Below are 22,089 nucleotides of genomic sequence, written 5' to 3'. Positions count from 1 at the left end.
CATAAGTCAGTGACAAGTTCAAAAACTTTGGGCGACAGCGGAAGCAGTCCACTGACCAGTAAATCCCTTCCTCTTGTAACCAAGCTCACGCAAACCACCCCACCAACTCCCTCAGTGTCAATTTCCTCCTTCCCCAGGAATGCCAATAGTCCTGCAGGCCATGTCACTGGCAATTCTGACGAGTCCTCTCCTGCCTGGGATTCCTCCGATGCATCCTTGCGTGTAACGCCTACTGCTGCTGGCGCTGCTGTTGTTGCTGCTGGGAGTCGATGGTCATCCCAGAGGGGAAGTCGTAAGACCACTTTTACTACTTCCACCAAGCAATTGACTGTCCAACAGTCCTTTGCGAGGAAGATGAAATATCACAGCAGTCATCCTGCTGCAAAGCGGATAACTGAGGCCTTGGCATCCTGGGCGGTGAGAAACGTGGTTCCGGTATCCATCATTACTGCAGAGGCAACTAGAGACTTGTTGGAGGTACTGTGTCCCCGGTACCAAATACCATCTAGGTTCCATTTCTCTAGGCAGGCGATACCGAAAATGTACACAGACCTCAAAAAAATACTCACCAGTGTCCTAAAAAATGCAGTTGTACCCAATGTCCACTTAACCACGGACATGTGGACAAGTGGAGCAGGGCAGACTCAGGACTATATGACTGTGACAGCCCACTGGGTAGATGTATGGACTCCCGCCGCAAGAACAGCAGCGGCGGCACCAGTAGCAGCATCTCGCAAACGCCAACTCTTTCCTAGGCAGGCTACGCTTTGTATCACTGCTTTCCAGAATACGCACACAGCTAAAAACCTCTTACGGAAACTGAGGAAGATCATCGCAGAATGGCTTACCCCAATTGGACTCTCCTGTGGATTTGTGGCATCGGACAACGCCAGCAATATTGTGTGTGCATTAAATATGGGCAAATTCCAGCACGTCCCATGTTTTGCACATACCTTGAATTTGGTGGTGCAGAATTATTTAAAAAACGAGAGGGGCGTGCAAGAGATGCTGTCGGTGGCCAGAAGAATTGCGGGACACTTTCGGCGTACAGGCACCACGTACAGAAGACTGGAGCAACACCAAAAACGCCTGAACCTGCCCTGCCATCATCTGAAGCAAGAAGTGGTAACGAGGTGGAATTCAACCCTCTATATGCTTCAGAGGTTGGAGGAGCAGCAAAAGGCCATTCAAGCCTATACAACTGAGCACGATATAGGAGGTGGAATGCACCTGTCTCAAGCGCAGTGGAAAATGATTTCAACGTTGTGCAAGGTTCTGCAACCTTTTGAACTTGCCACACGTGAAGTCAGTTCAGACACTGCCAGCCTGAGTCAGGTCATTCCCCTCATCAGGCTTTTGCAGAAGAAGCTGGAGACATTGAAGGAGGAGCTAACACAGAGCGATTCCGCTAGGCATGTGGGACTTGTGGATGGAGCCCTTAATTCGCTTAACAAGGATTCACGGGTGGTCAATCTGTTGAAATCAGAGCACTACATTTTGGCCACCGTGCTCGATCCTAGATTTAAAACCTACCTTGGATCTCTCTTTCCGGCAGACACAAGTCTGCAGGGGTTCAAAGAACTGCTGGTGAGAAAATTGTCAAGTCAAGCGGAGCGCGACCTGTCAACATCTCCTCCTTCACATTCTCCCGCAACTGGGGGTGCGAGGAAAAGGCTCAGAATTCCGAGCCCACCCGCTGGCGGTGATGCAGGGCAGTCTGGAGCGACTGCTGATGCTGACATCTGGTCCGGACTGAAGGACCTGACAACGATTACGGACATGTCGTCTACTGTCACTGCATATGATTCTCTCCCCATTGAAAGAATGGTGGAGGATTATATGAGTGACCGCATCCAAGTAGGCACGTCAGACAGTCCGTACGTATACTGGCAGGAAAAAGAGGCAATTTGGAGGCCCTTGCACAAACTGGCTTTATTCTACGTAAGTTGCCCTCCCACAAGTGTGTACTCCGAAAGAGTGTTTAGTGCCGCTGCTCACCTTGTCAGCAATCGGCGTACGAGGTTACTTCCAGAAAATGTGGAGAAAATGATGTTCATTAAAATGAATTATAATCAATTCCTCCATGGAGACATTCACCAGCAGCAATTGCCTCCACAAAGTACACAGGGAGCTGTGATGGTGGATTCCAGTGGGGACGAATTGATAATCTGTGAGGAGGGGGATGTACACGGTGATGAATTGGAGGATGATGATGAGGTGGACATCTTGCCTCTGTAGAGCCAGTTTGTGCAAGGAGAGATTAATTGCTTCTTTTTTGGTGGGGGTCCAAACCAACCCGTCATTTCAGTCACAGTCGTGTGGCAGACCCTGTCACTAAAATGATGGGTTGGTTAAAGTGTGCATGTCCTGTTTATACAACATAAGGGTGGGTGGGAGGGCCCAAGGACAATTCCATCTTGCACCTCTTTTTTCTTTCATTTTTCTTTGCGTCATGTGCTGTTTGGGGAGTGTTTTTTGGAAGGGCCATCCTGCGTGACACTGCAGTGCCACTCCTAGATGGGCCAGGTGTTTGTGTCGGCCACTAGGGTCGCTTATCTTAGTCACACAGCTACCTCATTGCGCCTCTTTTTTTTCTTCTTTGCGTCATGTGCTGTTTGGGGAGTGTTTTTTGGAAGGGCCATCCTGCGTGACACTGCAGTGCCACTCCTAGATGGGCCAGGTGTTTGTGTCGGCCACTAGGGTCGCTTAGCTTAGTCACCCAGCTACCTCATTGCGCCTCTTTTTTTTCTTCTTTGCGTCATGTGCTATTTGGGGAGTGTTTTTTGGAAGGGCCATCCTGCGTGACACTGCAGTGCCACTCCTAGATGGGCCAGGTGTTTGTGTCGGCCACTAGGGTCGCTTATCTTAGTCACACAGCTACCTCATTGCGCCTCTTTTTTTTCTTCTTTGCGTCATGTGCTGTTTGGGGAGTGTTTTTTGGAAGGGCCATCCTGCGTGACACTGCAGTGCCACTCCTAGATGGGCCAGGTGTTTGTGTCGGCCACTAGGGTCACTTATCTTAGTCACACAGCTACCTCATTGCGCCTCTTTTTTTTCTTCTTTGCGTCATGTGCTGTTTGGGGAGTATTTTTTGGAAGGGCCATCCGGCCTGACACTGCAGTGCCACTCCTAGATGGGCCAGGTGTTTGTGTCGGCCACTAGGGTCGCTTAGCTTACTCACACAGCTACCTCATTGCGCCTCTTTTTTTCTTTGCGTCATGTGCTGTTTGGGGGGTGTTTTTTGGAAGGGCCATCCTGCGTGACACTGCAGTGCCACTCCTAGATGGGCCAGGTGTTTGTGTCGGCCACTAGGATCGCTTATCTTAGTCACACAGCTACCTCATTGCCCCTCTTTTTTTCTTCTTTGCGTCATGTGCTGTTTGGGGAGTGTTTTTTGGAAGGGCCATCCTGCGTGACACTGCAGTGCCACTCCTAGATGGGCCAGGTGTTTGTGTCGGCCACTAGGGTCCCTTATCTTAGTCACACAGCTACCTCATTGCGCCTCTTTTTTTTCTTCTTTGCGTCATGTGCTGTTTGGGGAGTATTTTTTGGAAGGGCCATCCGGCCTGACACTACAGTGCCACTCCTAGATGGGCCAGGTGTTTGTGTCGGCCACTAGGGTCGCTTAGCTTACTCACACAGCTACCTCATTGCGCCTCTTTTTTTCTTTGCGTCATGTGCTGTTTGGGGAGTGTTTTTTGGAAGGGCCATCCTGCGTGACACTGCAGTGCCACTCCTAGATGGGCCAGGTGTTTGTGTCGGCCACTTGGGTCGCTGAGCTTAGTCACACAGCTACCTCATTGCGCCTCTTTTTTTCTTTGCGTCATGTGCTGTTTGTGGAGTGTTTTTTGGAAGGGCCATCCTGCGTGACACTGCAGTGCCACTCCTAGATGGGCCAGGTGTTTGTGTCGGCCACTTGGGTCGCTGAGCTTAATCATCCAGCGACCTCGGTGCAAATTTTAGGACTAAAAATAATATTGTGAGGTGTGAGGTGTTCAGAATAGACTGAAAATGAGTGGAAATTATGGTTATTGAGGTTAATAATACTTTGGGATCAAAATGACCCCCAAATTCTATGATTTAAGCTGTTTTTTAGGGTTTTTTGAAAAAAACACCCGAATCCAAAACACACCCGAATCCGACAAAAAAAATTCGGTGAGGTTTTGCCAAAACGCGTTCGAACCCAAAACACGGCCACGGAACCGAACCCAAAACACAAAACCCGAAAAATTTCCGGTGCACATCTCTAACGCGTACTGACACCCACTATCACACTGGGCTATAGGGAACAGACCCACAGCAAGGCCCTTCAGAGAGACAGAGCAGGAGTTTGCAAGCTCACACCCAGCTCCTCACCCGGTCTGAAGGAATATACAATGCCCCAGACCTTGCAGCGCTTTTATATTCTGTATATATATATATTCAACACCAAATATGCTGTGCCCCCCCCCCCCTGTTTTTGCACCGTTACTTGTGACAGAAGTGAAGGGCCAGGACCAGCATCTCTGCAGCTTGCTGTGAAGAGAAAAGATGGCGCTGATAAGAGCTGGAAGGATGAAGCCCCGCCCCCTAAATGGCGCGCTTGTGTTCCGCTTATTTTTATACTGGCGGGGGTCTGTATACAGTGCCTGTGCACTGTATACCTCTGTGCCAGATCTTAAAAGAGGTTTTATTGCTGCCCAGGACGCCCCCCCCTGCGCCTTGCACTCGTGTAGTGCTGTTTGTGAGCGGGAGCAATGGCGCGCTGCGCGGTACCTCCGAGACTGATGTCTTCTGCCACCTTCACTGAAGTCTTCTTTGCTTCGGTTACTCACCCGGCTTCTCTCTTCTGGCTCTGTGAGGGGGGCGGCGGCGCGGCTCTGGGAACGAGCAGCTAGTCTATACCAAGTGATCTGACCCTCTGGAGCTAATGGTGTCCAGTAGCCTAAGAAGCAGAGCCTTTAACTCACAGAAGTAGGTCTGCTTCTCTCCCCTCAGTCCCACGAAGCAGGGAGCCTGTTGCCAGCAGTGCTCCCTGAAAGCAATAAACCTAGCAGAAAGTCTTTTCTAGAGAAACTCAGTAGAGCTCCCCTAGTGTGTGTCCAGTCTCTCTTGGCACAGAATCTAACTGAGGTCTGGAGGAGGGGCATAGAGGTAGGAGCCAGTTCACACCCATTTAAAGTCTTAAAGTGCCCATGTCTCCTGCGGATCCTGTCTATATCCCATGGTCCTTTTGGAGTCCCCAGCATCCTCTAGGACGAAGGAGAAAAATAGACAAAATGCTTAACTTAGAAGTTATTGTGCCATCCAAGGCTTATGGGCAGGTAGTGTCATGTTCATTTCCAAAAAGTGTGGGAGTACTCACTTTTGTGTAGACTATAGAAAGCTAAATGAGGTAATGGTAATGGATGCATATCCCGTGCATGAGAGTAAGAGTTATTAGATAGGATGGGAACAGCTGATTTTGCATCGTCTTTGTACCTACTGTGAGTAAACGATAATAGTAGAAACCATTACAGTGGAATCCCAAGAGAACTCTCATTCACATACTCCTTGGGCTGTTTGTATTTACCTTGGGCTGAAGAATTCTCAACAACCTTAAAGTTGGCACCTGTGGTTCTCAAGGGGGACTCCATATCAGTTTTTCCCCTGATTTAGGATAAAAATGTCAGTGCTGGTTAAAAAAATTGGAGGACTCCCATGCATTTTAAGAAATACATTATACACTACGTCACGTGGACACCCTCCACTAAAGGTTAAAATGGAGGCTCTCTGTGCAGAAACTGTAGGGGGTTATTCAAGTTTGTTAGAAAAAAAAAAAAAGCACACTAATGGGAAAAACCATGTTGTACTGCAGGTGTGGCAGATGTAACATGTGCAGAGAGCATTAGATTTGGGTGGGTTATTTTTACACTGCAATTTAGATTTCAGTTTGAACCATAGTTGCCTACCCTCCCTCATTCTGCAGGAGACTCCCTGAAATAGTAGCAATCTCCCTCACTCCCTGAATAGTCCATCAATCTCCCTGATTCTACCTTATCCCCATTATGCAGCTGTTACATTCTTGGGCGGAAAAAGTAATCAGAGATACATACTGTACATTCAAATGGGATCATCAGTGCCATTTCTCTGCATTGGTTATAAAGTACAATGATCCCTTTGGCTATATGCATGTTAAATAAGGTTTCTCGTGGCCACTTACAGTATATGGAACCTCTTGTAAAACACAATACACAAACAAATCCTGCAAACTAACAGTGTCTTTTCTTTAACAAGTAGATCTTACTAACGGGTGTAGTACTGCTGACCGGCGGTCAGGTGACCGCCGGTCAGCTTACCGACGCCGGGATCCCGGCGGGGAGGGGCGAGTGCAGCAAGCTCCTTGCGGGCTCGCTGCGCTCGCCACGCTGCGGGCTCGGTGGCGCGGTCGCCATGGGTTCTATTCCCACTCTATGGGTGTCGTGGACACCCACGAGTGGAAATAGTCCCTGTTGGTCGGCATGCCGACCATTGGGATAGTGAGCCGTCGGGCTCGTGGAGAGGTCATGTGACTGTCGGTCAGCTGACCGGTGGTCACATGAATACCACCCCTTACTAACTTTGGGGCGCATTTACAGTACATTTGGATGTCAGTCATTTTTATGACACGCCCCTCCAATGTAGCAGTACACGTCCGCGCTTATACTGTAGGTGTAACTTTTATAATCTCCCTGAAATGCTTTTTCAAAAGTAGGCAAGTGTGGTTTGAACACACCTGCAGTGCAACATGGTTTTGCCTAATTGTTTACTTTTCTTCATTTTTAGATAAAATACACCCTGCTTACTGTATATGCAAGGTATATATTCCTTTAAAGAATATTATTAAGTTCAGGTGACTGTAAAAAGCTTTGTATGTGAAATATTTACCTCTTATGTACTGTATCTTAGGAGAGCAATTATTTCTTGCAACAATCCCATGCAAAAGTCCAATAAACAGGAACTGAGAAGGGGAACTGCAAGATAACACTTGTCAATCAATAAGATAACAATATAATACATAAAACAGTGAGGGACACACAAGGTCATAAGAAACTATTCCAAGAAATGTAAACTACAGGTTACAGAATATTTAAAACACCAACACAGTAAAATTTAGTTAGTAGAGATGAGTTTTATTAACAATGAAGGAAATGAAAATGGCTATGAAACAATCCTTGAAAATCTATTCCCTGGCAGGACGTAATCTACAAACGTTACACAGTTAATTTGGTTAGTGAAAATTGACATATTGCCCATGCAGAATATGTCTTACGTTCCCCATAAGAGTCTGAATTTGGTGGCATAGGGACTGGTTCAGAGTATTGTGCAACCCCAATGGTTTATGTATTACTACAATGGTGGGTTTACTGCATACTGTACATGCATGGCACGTTCTGCACATGTGGTCCTGCATTGCCACTCTTAGTGCCCACAAGCTGCAGCGTGATTGACACCCTGCAGCCGATTGGGCGGTGAAGTGGCAGCGGCAACCAGACCCGTTATGCAAAACAGCAACTCCGATGCTCCGTCCAACAGCATATCACAGAAGTATGCAGGAGGAATGTACTTACACAAGACGCCTCCTGGAGAATTAGAATGTTTACACACAGCAGCTGCGTCCAAAAATCCAGTTGCGGTGTGTACTGCGTCCATCTCTCAATCAGCCCCATAGTCAACAATGGATAATAAATACAGGCCGCACTCTTGTGAACATGTGTAATATAGAGCCATTAAATTATATTACAGAGCAATAATCGTTTTATTGATACAATTCTGTATCTCCTGCATATGAACAGCTATGCTTAAGCTTATCAAGCCATTGTATACACAAACCCAATGGTTTGCATGCATCTCTGATTGTGTGAAATCTGCAAATGTGCAGATCTCATCAACGAGGTCACCCACAATGCCGCTAGGCCACAGCATGATTGACATGCTATGGCTATTTGGCGACGAGGAGGGCACGGGGACAGGGAGAGTTTCCCAAAACTAACGCATCACCTCCATTTTTTGCTGGGGCAGGTCTTTGCGTCTTCTAATACAGATTTACTGGCCTTGGCAAAGGAGATAAGGTCCTTAGGGTTACTCAAATGGCAGATGCAGTGACAGGTTGTCACAATGGTGATCCTTACTGTGGGCACAGCACTCGGATCTGCAATGCCAGCAGTGGGCATCTTTTGCCTTCAGACACCTCCTCACTGTGGACCGATCAAGACTAGCAGACATGTTGGCAATTGCCATCCTGCCTGCCCATACAGTGCTTTGGAGCATGTACTAAGGCTGCTTGTGGAATTCAGCATGGCCCAAGGCTGAGGGCAGGGAGGGAATGGGACTCCTCTCTCTGACAGGTCAGGTCACTCTTTATGTGGAAGACTTGGATAATTTAATGTATGTTTTTCTTTGGGGGGAATTTTTTTTTCTGTGGAGAACACTGTATTTAGGTTTTTTCCTGAGGGAGGCAATGTGTTTATTGCTGTGGGGGCCAATGTGTATGTTTTTTTCTTGTGGAGGCCAATGGGTGATTTCACCAGGACATTCCCCGCACCTCTTAAAGTGAGGCCATACCCCCTTTTTAGGTGCACCACAGACTATCTGTGGTGCACACAAATGTGCCTACAGGGTACATCACAAAAGCTTTTCAACTTTTATAGTAGATCACTGAGTCCAAAAGTCTGGACTCCCCTGACTTAGAATCTTAGGTAAAATCATTGCATTGCAAAACAGTTAACAGTCTAAGGGTTAAATTTACTAAGGTGGAGGTTTTTTTTTTTAGAAATGGTGATGTTGCTCATAGCAACAATCAGATTCTACTTAACATGTATCTAGCTGCTTCTAGAAGATATTAGATGTAATCTGATTGGTTGCTATTGGCAAAATCACTAGTTCTAAAAAAACCTCCCACCTTAGTAAATTTACCCCTAGGATGTGTGGCCAATACGTCAAGAAAACAAAGAAATGGAAAAAACTGGCATTAAGCCTAATAATTTGTACACACACACACACACACACACACCACACACACACACACACACACACACACACACACACACACACACACATATATATCATACCTCCCATTTTTTCTAGGACTGTCTAGCTGTCCCACCTTTGGGCTGCAGTGTCCCACGGTGTGTGTGAGTGTGTGTGTGTGTGTGTGTGTGTGGGGGGGGGCAGTGGCAAATGTAGGATTTCTAGAGGGGGGTTTCCAAATGCAATCCACAAACTCGTGCTCTGCAGAACATTGGAGCATCTCTGGTCCAGTGCACCGATTGAGGACTCACGCAGCAAGTTTGGTAGAAGAGGCTGCTACCTCTGGGCATGTGCAGCAGCTCTGTTCCGTCCCGTTAACCTGCAGGATGTGGCGGCAGCTCTAGTAATCACATTAAATACTATAGCTAGTGTCATAATTTAAGCCACTTGCCAAGAGGAGGGGGGTTTGCCTATGGGGAGGGGAATGGGGGGGATTGGGGGAGTACATCCCCCAAGCGAGGGTGCCAAGAAGCTCCACCCTTTTTCCTGTGGCACCGTCCCCTTTGCTGTTGACACGCAATGGATCCTGCTCCATGAACCACCAATTTTGGGATATATATATATATATTCAGAAAAAAGACGGCGTCACTCCAGGTCTTTCAAATGGTAGTAGTATAATTCAAATAAACATCACAAAAGCCAACGTTTTGGGGCCCGTAGCCCCTTTGTCAAGGTGTGCACACACCTTGACAAAGGGGCTACGGGCCCCGAAACGTTGGCTACCATTTGAAAGACCTGGAGTGACGCCGTCTTTTTTCTGAATACATGTCTCAATCAGCATGGAGGGCACCCAGGCCCAGGCAATTTGCATCAGCAGGACCAGGAGTGCCGGGCACCATTGGTACAAATATATATATATATATATATATATATATATATATATAAAATATATATTCACACGTATAATGTAGCATTTTTATATATCTCTATATCTATCCACACTTAATAAAACGAGCTGCAACGGACCATTACAGTTTATGTACCAACTGTCAACAAAGCTTGTAACAATGGGGGTAATTCCAAGTTGATCGCAGTAGGAAATTTCTTAGTAGTTGGCCAAAACCATGTGCAGTGCAGGGGGGGGCAGATTTAACATATGCAGAGAGAGTTAGATTTGGGTGTGGTGTGTTCAATCTGCAATCTAAATTGCAGTGTAAAAATAAAGCAGCCAGTATTTACTCTGCACAGAAACAAAATAACCCACCCAAATATAACTCTCTCTGCAAATGTTATATCTGCCCCCCCCTGCAGTGCACATGGTTTTGCCCAATTGCTAAAAAATTTTCCTGCTGCGATCTACTTGGAATTACCCCCAATGTTGTAACATTGCATGGAGGTACAGTAGTCGTGTGAAAGCTGTCCCCTCCCAGCACTGAGTGGCAGGCAGCAGCATCAATGGGGGCGGCGCTGTGGAGCTGGGCTGCTGCTGCCGGGCACATCAACTGGAGGAGGAGGAGGAGGGACGCTCCGAGAAGCACAACACACAAACCGGGCAGACAGCGCTGATTAGCGGGGGGCCACTTGCAGCATTACTCGCCTCCCTACCCTGTGGCTTCGGAGAGAACCCATGTTATTCCCTCTCCTTCCCTCTAACGTCCAGGAATGGGAAGCTTGCGCTAGGATATCACCAGTGTCACCTCATTTACTATTGGATTATCATTTACAATAGGAGATCGTGTTGTGGAAGATGATGAATTTATCTGCAAGGTCAACGCTGGCTTTTCTGTGTTCAGGATTAAGGGTGAGAGATGGTTTCATTTGTGGCACCTGAATTGCTTTAATAACTGCCTGTTGGAGCTATGCTATATGTATTTACAGCAGTCGTTCATAATAGCATCTTAATTGTTAGTTGCTTTAAAAAAATGATCACATAGTCCAGACAAGGGGGGGTTACATGTTCACATGCAATACAAGGCATAACCATTTGCATACCAGAAAGAAAGCAGATGACCTCTGCTGGGCTACAATTAGAATGTATCATTATGCAGGTGCTGCAGTTGTTGCTTATGTTAATATTTGGCTTTAATACTAGAAAGTGCTGTCTGCCAGTTACGTAGGAAATACTTGAGCGCACACTGTAGATCTGGAAATCTCTTATTTGCAGACAAATGCATGCTAATGTGACCAGTGGTGTCTGCAGTGTGGATGTGCTGGGGAATGCTAATGGCCAGTGACAGTGGGTCCATGTACACTGAGAGTTGCATACAGACAGATCTCACTGCATAGTACCTGAATGCTTACATGGATCTGAGAATGAGCAGGGATACTGTCCTCATTAAGATGCTGTATTGGCCCAAGTTCCTGGAGGAAATCTTCTATCAAGTGCCATATTTAACAGCCCTTAGTGATTACCAGGTAACAGTAATTCTCTATAGACATGACTGACACATAGAGGAAGAGTGCATCTGCATGTACTCTAGCTTGGGATGTAGCCAGCCCTCTGGGACTGCCTGCTGTGTAGAACGTGTGAAGGATTTCATGCCACTAGATACATTAATGCAGTGCATGAAAGAACACGTTTTATGTAAGTTTTGTTGGGTTTTAACCAGTGGAACTGCGTCAAAAAATATGTAAATAAACAAATAAAACTGAATTGATATGTTTTTAGCTGCTTTACTTGGAAGACAGGTAACTGAACTGGATTTAGATTAGTTCTAGATTATTCATCTTCATTCCGGATAAATACATTCTGTGAAGCCTGTCCCTATTCTTTCTTACATTCTCAATACTTGTATGAATGTGCCATAGGATAATTACACACTTGCTTTGGATGGCTCAGACTTGAATGTAGAAATGCAAATAAGAACATAATACTATCCATAGCCTTAATTATTCAACTGTATTTAGTGATCCTAATGAAGAAGACACCATAGAAACTGAAATCTATGCAGTGACTTTGGCATTCTCTATTGCTTCTCAGTTAAAGAAGGACATTCACAAAAGTACTGTATGGAAACTACTGTGCAGTACCTGAAAATAATGGTGCAATCATATAAAATATATGTAAATATGTTGTTAAATCTTTCATCAACCAACAATTGTCAACTCCTGCTTGGCAAACTCAGAATATAGTGATCCACTCAGTAGTATTTTATACATGGTACTGTAGGAACTATAGTATACATGGTATTTGTATTTATATGCAGCTTTTATTGCTGAGCTAAGTTTGCTTTATATCAGAGACTACATTTGTTTTTCTGATTCTTTGTTTTATGTATTATATAACTTGTGACAATGTCCACTGTAGCTGCAGACTGGCAGTATGTACAGTATAATGACGTCATCTGTAATGTCAATCCAGCAAATATACCAGATCTAAATCCACTGGCAGTAAAGCGTAAGGGTACAAATACTTTACGTTTCCTTATATAGTCGCTAACTCTATGTAAAAATGAAAGGTATTTTGACAACTACAGAGATGATATATGGCTCTCCAATTGTATTGTTCCACATATTCCTTTATAGTCATTCATCATCTTGCATCTCCAATAAATGTATTGGTGTTCTATTTCAAGGTGACATCCATTACCAGTAACCCAGCCATCGTATTATACACATAGCTGTGGGCAACCTCTCAAGAATAATATTAATAATAATGTTAATAATGATGATGATGATAATAATAATAATACATTTATATAACACTTTTCTCCAACAGGACTCAAAACATTTTACATTTGCATAAAAGAGATTATATTGCAAAAGAGGCAGCCATCTTGGGCGCACTACAGTGGTCACAGTGGTTAAACTCAAAATCTGAAATACAAGTACATGATATACACAGAACCATCAGTTATGCAGATTGTTCCATGAAAGAACAGTTCCAGGTGAGGCAGTCATCTTGGGTGCACTATATAAATTACAATGACGGGAGTAAGCAATACATGGAGGTTAGTATAGCTGATACCATTTTTCACTGCATTTTACTCAAGACGTACGTTTGCATAGCATTGTTTAGTAGGGACTTTCAGTTTTAATTGAGAATAATCGGTACTGCGGTATTCTGTATTAGTTAGCTGAGCACAGGAAATATCTCTTTGGTAAATTATGAAGAAAATTATACCACATGGTTTTACCATTAATTAATAGATCTTTAAATATGGATTGGGGTTGGGTGACTGGCGGTCTGGATCCCAGAGGTCAGCATACCTATGCCAGGATCCTGGCCGCCATTATGCCAGCAAGGGTGTGAGCGCAATGAAGTCCCTTGTGGGACCATGAGTAGAATTAGCCCCTGTTAGCCGAGATTCCGGCTGCCGTCATTGTCAGCGGTTGGGATTCCGGCGTCGGTATCCTGACCGCCGGGATCCCGACCACCGGTAAATTAACTTCATCCCGTCAGGTGATGTGGCTCTAGAGTTGTACAAACAGAGTCAGTATTGGAATCTATTAGATTTGGAAATTTCTTCAAAGTTTGTTAATGTTTGAATTAGACTTGTATTTACAGGTTCTCTATATTTTCTACTTCTGATTTCTTTGTACAGAACTGTTTAGAAGTTTGTCAATTTATAGTTAATGGATAATAACAGCATAATTGCCAATTTCAGACCTCTACTTTAGGAAATACAGCGGGTAACTCCTTGAAGACATTGACTGCTGGGACTTAGCAAAGAGACTTGCATCATAAAGCCTAGGACACCACAGTGTGGTGATGGAAATTGCAGCATTGCACCATAATGAGCAGTGCATGATCATGCACTTTACTACTCTGTGTAGTCCCACTACAGAGAGATTCGCAGACTCTTCTGTGGGACTGGGATATCACTCACTATTTCCAGAATTTTACCAGACATTCCAGAAGAGCACTGATAACAGTAGGCAAATCAGCTGGCAGAAATTAGGGAAGTAGTAGGGGCTAGGTGAACCCAAAAAGCAAGCAGGTATTAATTTCAAAGTGAAACCTGTGGAGTTGTTTTAAGGCCAGAGGTGGTACGCAAGTTCTGTCTGTTGCTGCTGTGTTATCTTGTTAGTTACCATTAGACAAAACACATTTGTTGCCAGTTAGGAACAAAGCTTAACCCCTATATTACACTTGTTAAAGGGTTATAAACGCCATTCAGTATTTAGCAGAGGTGAGATTACCTTACTGCTGTTTGTGCCTACCACTTGCGCCATCTGTAGATGCTGTCAATGGTGAGCCAGCAAAAGTCTTCTCCTTCAGCGAAACCTTGCAGGCTTTGTTGAGCCTAGCCAGGTTGAAGCACAAATGGATGCCTACATGTGCATTAGTTATGGGCATTAGTCATCAGCAACACTGACAGGTAAGTTATGTTACATATCGGTTGCATATGCATTAGTATCACTTAGGTACTAAACTAAGTATACCCCCGGAAATAACTAGCAATGATGAGTGGAGCCCATAATATATAATATGCAAAAAGGAGAAGTTCTAAATATTAATTTGCAGAAGGTTAACTTGCTAATGACAGAATCTATCAAAGTCAAATCAACATATAAATCGCTAGTTTTCAAACTCACAAAATCACCAAAAACTGCCAGAGCATAGAAATGATCTGTTTGTCAGTGTTATGTATAGAACTGGTGAAAAATATAAATGGTCAATTTAGTAAATTAATGTGGAAAGTATAAAAAAAAAAGAAAAAAAAAAGGGTTTCACTGGTTCGAGACAGTAGTTATTAATTGTAAATTAATTGGATAGGGGCAAAAAAGTATTGACATTAATGAGCTCATTGAAATGAGTGAGAAAAGCTCAGACTTTTCCATTATTAGCCTAGTTAGTTACAGTATGGAACACTTTGATATTTGGACAGTATTACACTGTGTTTCTCTGGGTGCATTTATGCTTCTGGAGACCCCCTTTGAGTGTTTTTTTCCCCACAAAGATCCCCAATGTAAGGATGGCAGTACAGATCCCTCAGATCAGGACTGTCCTGTCTAAATCTTCTAATGTTGCACAAATTTCCCTCCTTCATTTCTAATGTCTCATTTTCCTCAGCAGACGCAGCGCCCACAGACTGGATATCACTATGATTGTTCTGCCCTGAATGCTGATTGGTTGGGAAATGAGGAATTAGCAGCCTCTTCTACTCACTTCTTTTCATTCAACCAATCGTCATTGAGGAATCTGCAGCAGATCATATGGTTCTTTGCATGACCTGCCTCATACCAACATAAACATTTGTGTCATAAAGTACACAAGAAAGCACATTGCTTCTTCATGCGCTCATTTAGTCTTTTTTATTAATAAATTCATGGCAGGTATCTTGTTGTAAACCCAACCCATAATGTCTGTGTTCTGAATTTGTTGTTTGCTCCTGGCACATACTGCATAATTCAGGTTGGATCGCAAAACGCGATACAACCGCAAAAATGACAGAAAAGATGCGGGCGCATGCGCATCGCCCGTCCTGCGCATGCGTCTGCATTTTCTGTGGAGGACGCAGAAGATGCGATCGCCTCTGCCTGTCGATCAGACAGAGGCGGACAGGGGGCGGCAATGCTCCATTTCCTAGGCGGAGACGGTGTGTTGTGGGGGCGTAGGCGGGCAAATTGGGGCGGCGTTTTGGAAACGGGGGCGTTGCGTGGGTGTAATCACGGTGGCTGCATGATGTCACACGCAACCATCGCGATCAGAAACATGGCGGCGGGCCTACTGCGGGCGCAGCAAAGGCAACCTCAAATTCTACGATGAAGCAGAAATTGAGATGCGATCGCAATTTCTGCTTCATCAAGGTGGAGAGGCGGTGGTCAGCATGCGAACAAAAGGATTGCAATTTCTGCTAATTAGCAGAATTTGCAATCCTTAGGGCCAGTACTCACGGCCCGATTTGGGGAGAGATGTGTGCTGAGCGTGCGGGAGGAGACGGGGGGCCGCTCATTTCACCCAGCGGGTGAAGTGAGCGACCCGCTAGATTGGCCTGCATGCAGGCCAATCTAGCAGCAGCGATAGCGATGTGCGGGGCTGCGCATCGCTATCGCTGTTAGGGCTACACACGGAGTGACCACTGCTTAAAATCTAAGCAATCTAGTCAGATTGCTTAGATTTTAAGCAGCGATCGCTCCGTGAGTACCCCCCTTTACTGAATCTGCCCCACTGTCACAATCTCCAGTTACAGAGTTGTTAACTGATACTACATAATGTAAATAATCTTACCACTTGCCCAATCAACAAGAAGATAGAAGAGGGACAGAATTTTATGAAGTTTTTATTTTGTATCAGTTGATAAGTACTGTATAGTAGCCCAAAACAAACACAAGTTAGTGTTAGTAATATACAGTACTGTAGATATTATGAGCGTGAAATCATGTCAGTGAGTCAGTCATATTTTAATGTGTCATTATCCAAATACTACTTCAGCCACAGTCATTGTAACAGCTGCTTGGGGTTTTGTGATGCTGTCAATACCAATAAATTAACAGTCAGGTTAAATAAATAGTTGTATTATCTGAATTACAGCCAGGTCTGTTTTATTCTCATATTCAAGAGCATCATTTTGTATTCTTGATCATCCCGGCCGGAATGCATATGCTTTAACACCTCATTTGTGAAATCTGTCTTCTGTGTGGGACTGCTTTGGGAAAGCACCTGGGGTCAGCCAGCTGAATTCTGTAAAGACAGTACTGACATTTAGCTCCACTAATTAATGAATTACGTTTTTTACAAATTGTATTAACCTTGTGGGTCTAATAAGGACCATTCTTTCAAATTTTCTAGACAGGTTGCACAATCAGCCGTAATTATCGTGTGTGTGGAACTTAGGGATCTATGTACTAAGCCTTGGAGAGAGATAAAGTGGCCAGAGATAAAGGGGGTAATTCAGAGTTGATAGCAGCAGCAAATTTGTTAGCAGTTGGGCAAAACCATGGGGGTAATTCAAAGTTGATCGCAGCAGGATTTTTGTTAGCAATTGGGCAAAACCATGTGCACTGCAGGGGAGGCAGATATAACATGTGCAGAGAGAGTTAGATTTGGGTGGGGGGTGTTCAATCTGCAATCTAATTTGCAGTGTATAAATAAAGCAGCCAGTATTTACCTGGCACAGAAACAAAATAACCCACCCAAATCTAACTCTTTCTGCACATGTTATATCTGCCTCCCCTGCAGTGCACATGGTTTTGCCCAATTGCTAAAAAAAATCCTGCTGCGATCAACTTGGAATTACCCCCCATGTGCACTGCAGGTGTGGCAGATGTAACATGTGCAGAGAGAGTTAGATTTGGGTGGGTTGTTTTGTTTCTGTGCAGGGTTAATACTGGCTGCTTTATTTTTACACTGCAATTTAGATTTCAGTTTGAACACACCCCACCCAAATCTAACTCTCTCTGCACGTTATATCTGCCCACCACTGTACACATGGGGGGTCATTCTGACCCGATCGCTTGCTGCAGTTTATCGCAGCGCAGCGATCGGGTTGGAACTGCGCATGCGCCGGTGCCGCAGTGCTCTGGTGCATGCCAGCCGTCGTTGCCTAGCGATCGCCTCTGAGGCAGAGGCGGTCGCTGGGTGGGAGGGGGCTGGGTGGTGCCGTTAAGCCGCCGTTTAGGGGGTGCGGTCCGGCCAACTGGCCGTTGGTGGGACGGGCGGCGGCGGCTGCATGACGTCACATGCAGCCGCTGCGATCCGGGGCAGCAAGGAGGTTCTCCCGGCCAGCCGCAGGTGCTGCGCTGGCCGGGAGTAACTCCTGAGATGCAAAAGCATCGCCGTTGTGCGCTGCTTTTGCATTTCTGGGGGGGGGGGCACTGACATGCGGGGTGTACTAACCCTGTGCTGGGCGTCCCCCCGCATGTCTGAGTGCCTGATCGTAGCTGTGCTAAATTTAGCACAGCTGCGATCAACTCGGATTGACCCCCATGGTTTTGTCTAACTGCTAACAAATTTGCTGCTGCGATCAGATCTGAATTAGGCCCAAAGTACCAATTGACCAGCACCAGTCATTTTTCAAACTCAGCCTGTAACATGGCAGTTAGGAGCTGATTGGTTGGTACTTTATCTCTCTCCACTTTATCACTCTCCAATGCTTATAACATACAGTTGTAGCCATGCTCATCTTTCTGCGATGCAGTATGTTGCATGGCGTGCCAGACTGCAACTATTCGCAGACGCCAAACGCTTCATTAATTCCTTTCGGAATTTATGGAGCAATCGCCATCTGCGCAGCACAGTCCGCCCCGCATGTCTGGCTCCGCCCCCGCTGCACGGGTGCAAAAGCGTCCTGGGTCGCAGGGGCTGCGTGTGACATCACAAGCCGCTGCGGCCCGCAACGGTCCGGACACGCCTGCGTTGTCCGGACCGCTCCCCGCTAACGGCAGACCAGGCACAGGCGATTGCAAAGGGCTTCAGACTGCGATCGCTGCCGCTGAAGCGATCCAGTCTGAATTAGGCCCCGAATAGCATATGTTAGTTTCAACTTAGCATCACGTCCTGTGAGATCCAGTCTTTCAGACTGACCACCAAACAATCAGAGTTACCCATTTTGTATACCTATGGAGCATAAGTGCATTGTACTCATTGCACAAAGCTAGAGTACTGTATATAGGGGGTAATTCAGACCTGATCGCAGCTGTGCGTTTTCGCACAGCGGGCAATCAGGACCAAACTGAGCATGCGTATGCACCGCTTTGCGCAGGCGCTTCGCACGGTTACAAAGCGGATCGCCGGTCAGCGATGGGTTTGTGCGATGGCGATTGCAAGGAGATTGACAGGAAGGAGGCGTTTGTGGGTGACAACTGACTGTTTTTGAGGGAGTGTTTGGAAAAACGCAGGCGTGTCCATGCGTTTGCAGGGAGGATTCCTGACGTCAATTCCGGTCCCGGACAGGCTGATGTGATCACAGCGGCTGAGTAAGTCCTGGGCTGCGCATAGACTGCGCAAGATCTGTTTGTACAGCTCTGTTACACATGTGTTTGCACACTTGCATTGCTAAAATACACTCCCCTTGTAGGCGGCGACTATCTGATCGCAGCAATGCAAAAATCACCTGCTAGTGATCAGGTCTAAATTAGGCCCATAAATCCGATTGTCATTTCTTGAAAAAAATAAATAAATGCAGATATATACCGTATGTGAAATAATTGTTGATCTATGGCAGTTGTCTATAGAAGGAAACACATGCAAGGCAGTTTAAGGTGAGTATGTAGAAGTACAGCATTACTAATACAGTACTACTATCCCAGTAACATAGACCTGCAGTTATTATTCTATTTTACAAATCTGTGGGGCGCAATAAAGTTTTATCATGAAAAGAATACGTGCTTGGGTGCTATGGAGGACTGAAGCTTTTTGACAATAAAAATGGCCAATGTAAAATACGGGCTCATGTAGTGTTGAACACAGCGTGAAAACAGCGTTATATTATATAGTCCATAAGATGCATTTTGTGCAGCTTACAGAGCTGGATACGTTTTAAGTGCAGCAAGTACACTGGATTGTAGCCAGAAGAGAAAAGTGATATATGAACAAGGGGATGCATTCAATATCCTGACTGTAGGGATCCCGGCGCTCACCATACTGATGCTGGGATCCCGACCGCCGGGATACCAACACTTGTTCTCCCTCTTGGGGTGTCCACAACACCCCTGGAGGGAGAATAAATAGCGCAGCACTTCACCGTGCCCACAGCGTGGTGAGCGCAGCGAGCCCGCTAGGGGATCTTTTGCGCTCGCCCCGCTGCCAGCATTCCGGCGCCCGGCATTTCATGGTCGGGATTCTGACCCCCAGGATGGCGGACGCAGGTATGTCAGTACCAACCCATGAACAAGGTTGATGGTACTGTAGGTGAAAACAGTAGTACTGTACAGTATATGTGCATGGTTTATACCAGGAGACAGTGGTGGTAGTAGTAAATGCTAATGTTACAGTGCCCAGTTCATTTACAATATAGTACTTTAATAAAGTATCATATACATACTGTATACTGCATATGTATCATATTCATCTGTGTCTGGACAGTGTTATTAATAAATAATATGTTGCATTTACCTTTTAAAATACATTAAATGCAGATACAAATGCAGCATTAACATACTAATTAAATTTAATTAAGTACAAATATTGGTTGTCTTCGCCACTGAAACAAACACACAAACAAACAAACAAACAAACCAATGGATCAAGATGCATGCAGTTGATCAGAAGTTGCCACTGATTGTCATCCCAGCAGTCTGTATTTTGCACCAGGGATCAAGCACCTGCCAGTGATACTCCTCCTGCTGGTGCATATTTGTTGTGGTCTACATGAGATGCATATGCATGAATACACCCATACTGTACTTTGGCCATTGGGCCTAATTCAGAGTCGATCTCAGCAGCAAATTTGTTAGCAATTGGGCGAAACCATGTGCACTGCAAGGGGGGAGGGGGGGGGGGCAGATATAACATGTGCAGAGAGAGAGTTAGATTTGGGTCGGGTGTGTTCAAACTGAAATCTAAATTGCAGTGTAAAAATAAAGCAGCCAGTATCTACCCTGCACAGAAACAAAATAACCAACCCAAATCTAACTCTCTCTGCAAATGTTATATCTGCCACACCTGCAGTGCACATGGTTTTGCCCAACTGCTAACAAATTTGCTGCTGCGATCAACTATGAATTACCCCCTTTATCAGAAGTGTAGGACCACCTTAACACATTATTGAGAAAACCACTATCTTCACATAGTGCCCTGAACACGTGGGGACAAAATCAAATGTAGCTACATTATTGTCTGAGTCCCGATAAAAAATGGAAGGCCTTGTTATAATGCCACATTATTCTTACACTTTGTAAGAGTTAATTCACGATGGTGAACATAAGCAATAAAAAAAAGTTTGCTTTTTAGTTCACTTAGTTTAGATACAGGACTGAGAAAGCTAAGTAACACACTTAAAAATAATAACAATAATCTTTATTTGTTAATCATGCTTAAAAATAAATTTAAACTCTTGCTCTATGTGACTCATAATTTAATTTTTGTGCTTGAGACCCATTGTTTTATTTTTCTAACATGTTGGTAGGTGCATAGCGGATGTGAGTAAGGAGGTTAGTCCACACTATGATTCCAAACCAGAGTAGATTTTATTGAAGATAACAGGATACAAGTAGTAGAAAATAATATGATAAGGTATCAAACGCTGTACAGCCATACAGCACTGTGATGCTCCAAGAACACAGTGACAGACTTGGGCACATGTAGACTTTTATAGAGCCATGTAAACAACACCTGCTGTCTAATCAGCCTCATTATAACTATGGTGACTCAGACATGATGATATTGTGGTGATGAGTCATGTACAATAAAACTCAGTTAAGAGACCACTTGTAGCATTTAAACCATTTAATTACATGTCAACATTTATTGTACCTAGTTCTGTTCAATAATTATAAATTATATAAATTACTTCATTGCCTGTCTCCCAACTTTAATATAATTGTGTGTTTGTTTATTTTAGAAAGCTGTTTTTTTTTGTTATATGTGTTCATTTTAATGCTGTTTTAAGTTATTTTGTGTCCTAAGTACATGTAATAGTTTATGCAGGGTCGGTTCAACCATTAGTCAGCATACAAATGAAGGATGTCTAAAAGAGAAATCCTTATCTTACTTGAAATAGCGGGCACTGGTCTTATAAGTCATTGCAACCACACTTTTACCCTGCCCTGGCTGTGACAGTGACTTCTGAATGTCTGGTCCCTTGTGCTGTACCTGTGACCATCCCCTTCCCACTTCTCACCCAGCAAGACATTTAAAGGTAAAGTTACGCCTCCCAGACGAGAAGAGCTGCTGCATCTCAATAGAGCTCTGCAAGTGGCTCTGCAAGTTTTGTGATTCAATTATTTTGGATGTTGTTTGAATGGAATAATAGGCTAGTTTAACTTGTGGGGCCAAATGTAATAGAGTGAGAGTTTCAGAAAGTGAGAGATTTGGTAAGGCTTTTCAGTTTTTTTAAAAAGTGGCAATCATTTACACTGCAAAACCAGGTTGATCTTGCTGTGCAAATGATTGACACTTTAAAAAAAAACTGCAAAACCTTACCAAATCTCTCACTTTTTAAAACTCTCACTCTATTACATTTGGCCCAAGATGTTGGCTGTTTGAACTATTAATGTCTATATTATTAGTATTTGTTT

General features: G+C 44.6%; 1 protein-coding gene across 5 annotated transcripts in view; it reads left to right on the top strand.

Annotated features, from left to right (window-relative positions):
- Positions 1–22,089, top strand: part of GPRIN3 (GPRIN family member 3) — a 513,767-nt gene that overhangs the window by 207,073 nt on the left and 284,605 nt on the right. For 3 of the 5 annotated variants that reach the window (XM_063917218.1, XM_063917209.1, XM_063917195.1), the window contains one exon: positions 12,686–12,917. The gene's annotated coding sequence lies outside the window, so the exon portion shown is untranslated. Of the gene's footprint in view, positions 1–10,472; positions 10,769–12,685; positions 12,918–22,089 lie in introns of those variants that run through there. The other 2 variants (XM_063917201.1, XM_063917244.1) reach the window with 2 other exon arrangements.

Source organism: Pseudophryne corroboree, chromosome 1, assembly GCF_028390025.1.
Source record: "Pseudophryne corroboree isolate aPseCor3 chromosome 1, aPseCor3.hap2, whole genome shotgun sequence".
Lineage (NCBI taxonomy): Eukaryota > Metazoa > Chordata > Amphibia > Anura > Myobatrachidae > Pseudophryne > Pseudophryne corroboree.
Note: the sequence above shows the minus strand (reverse complement) of the source record. Positions and strands in the feature narration are given on the sequence as shown.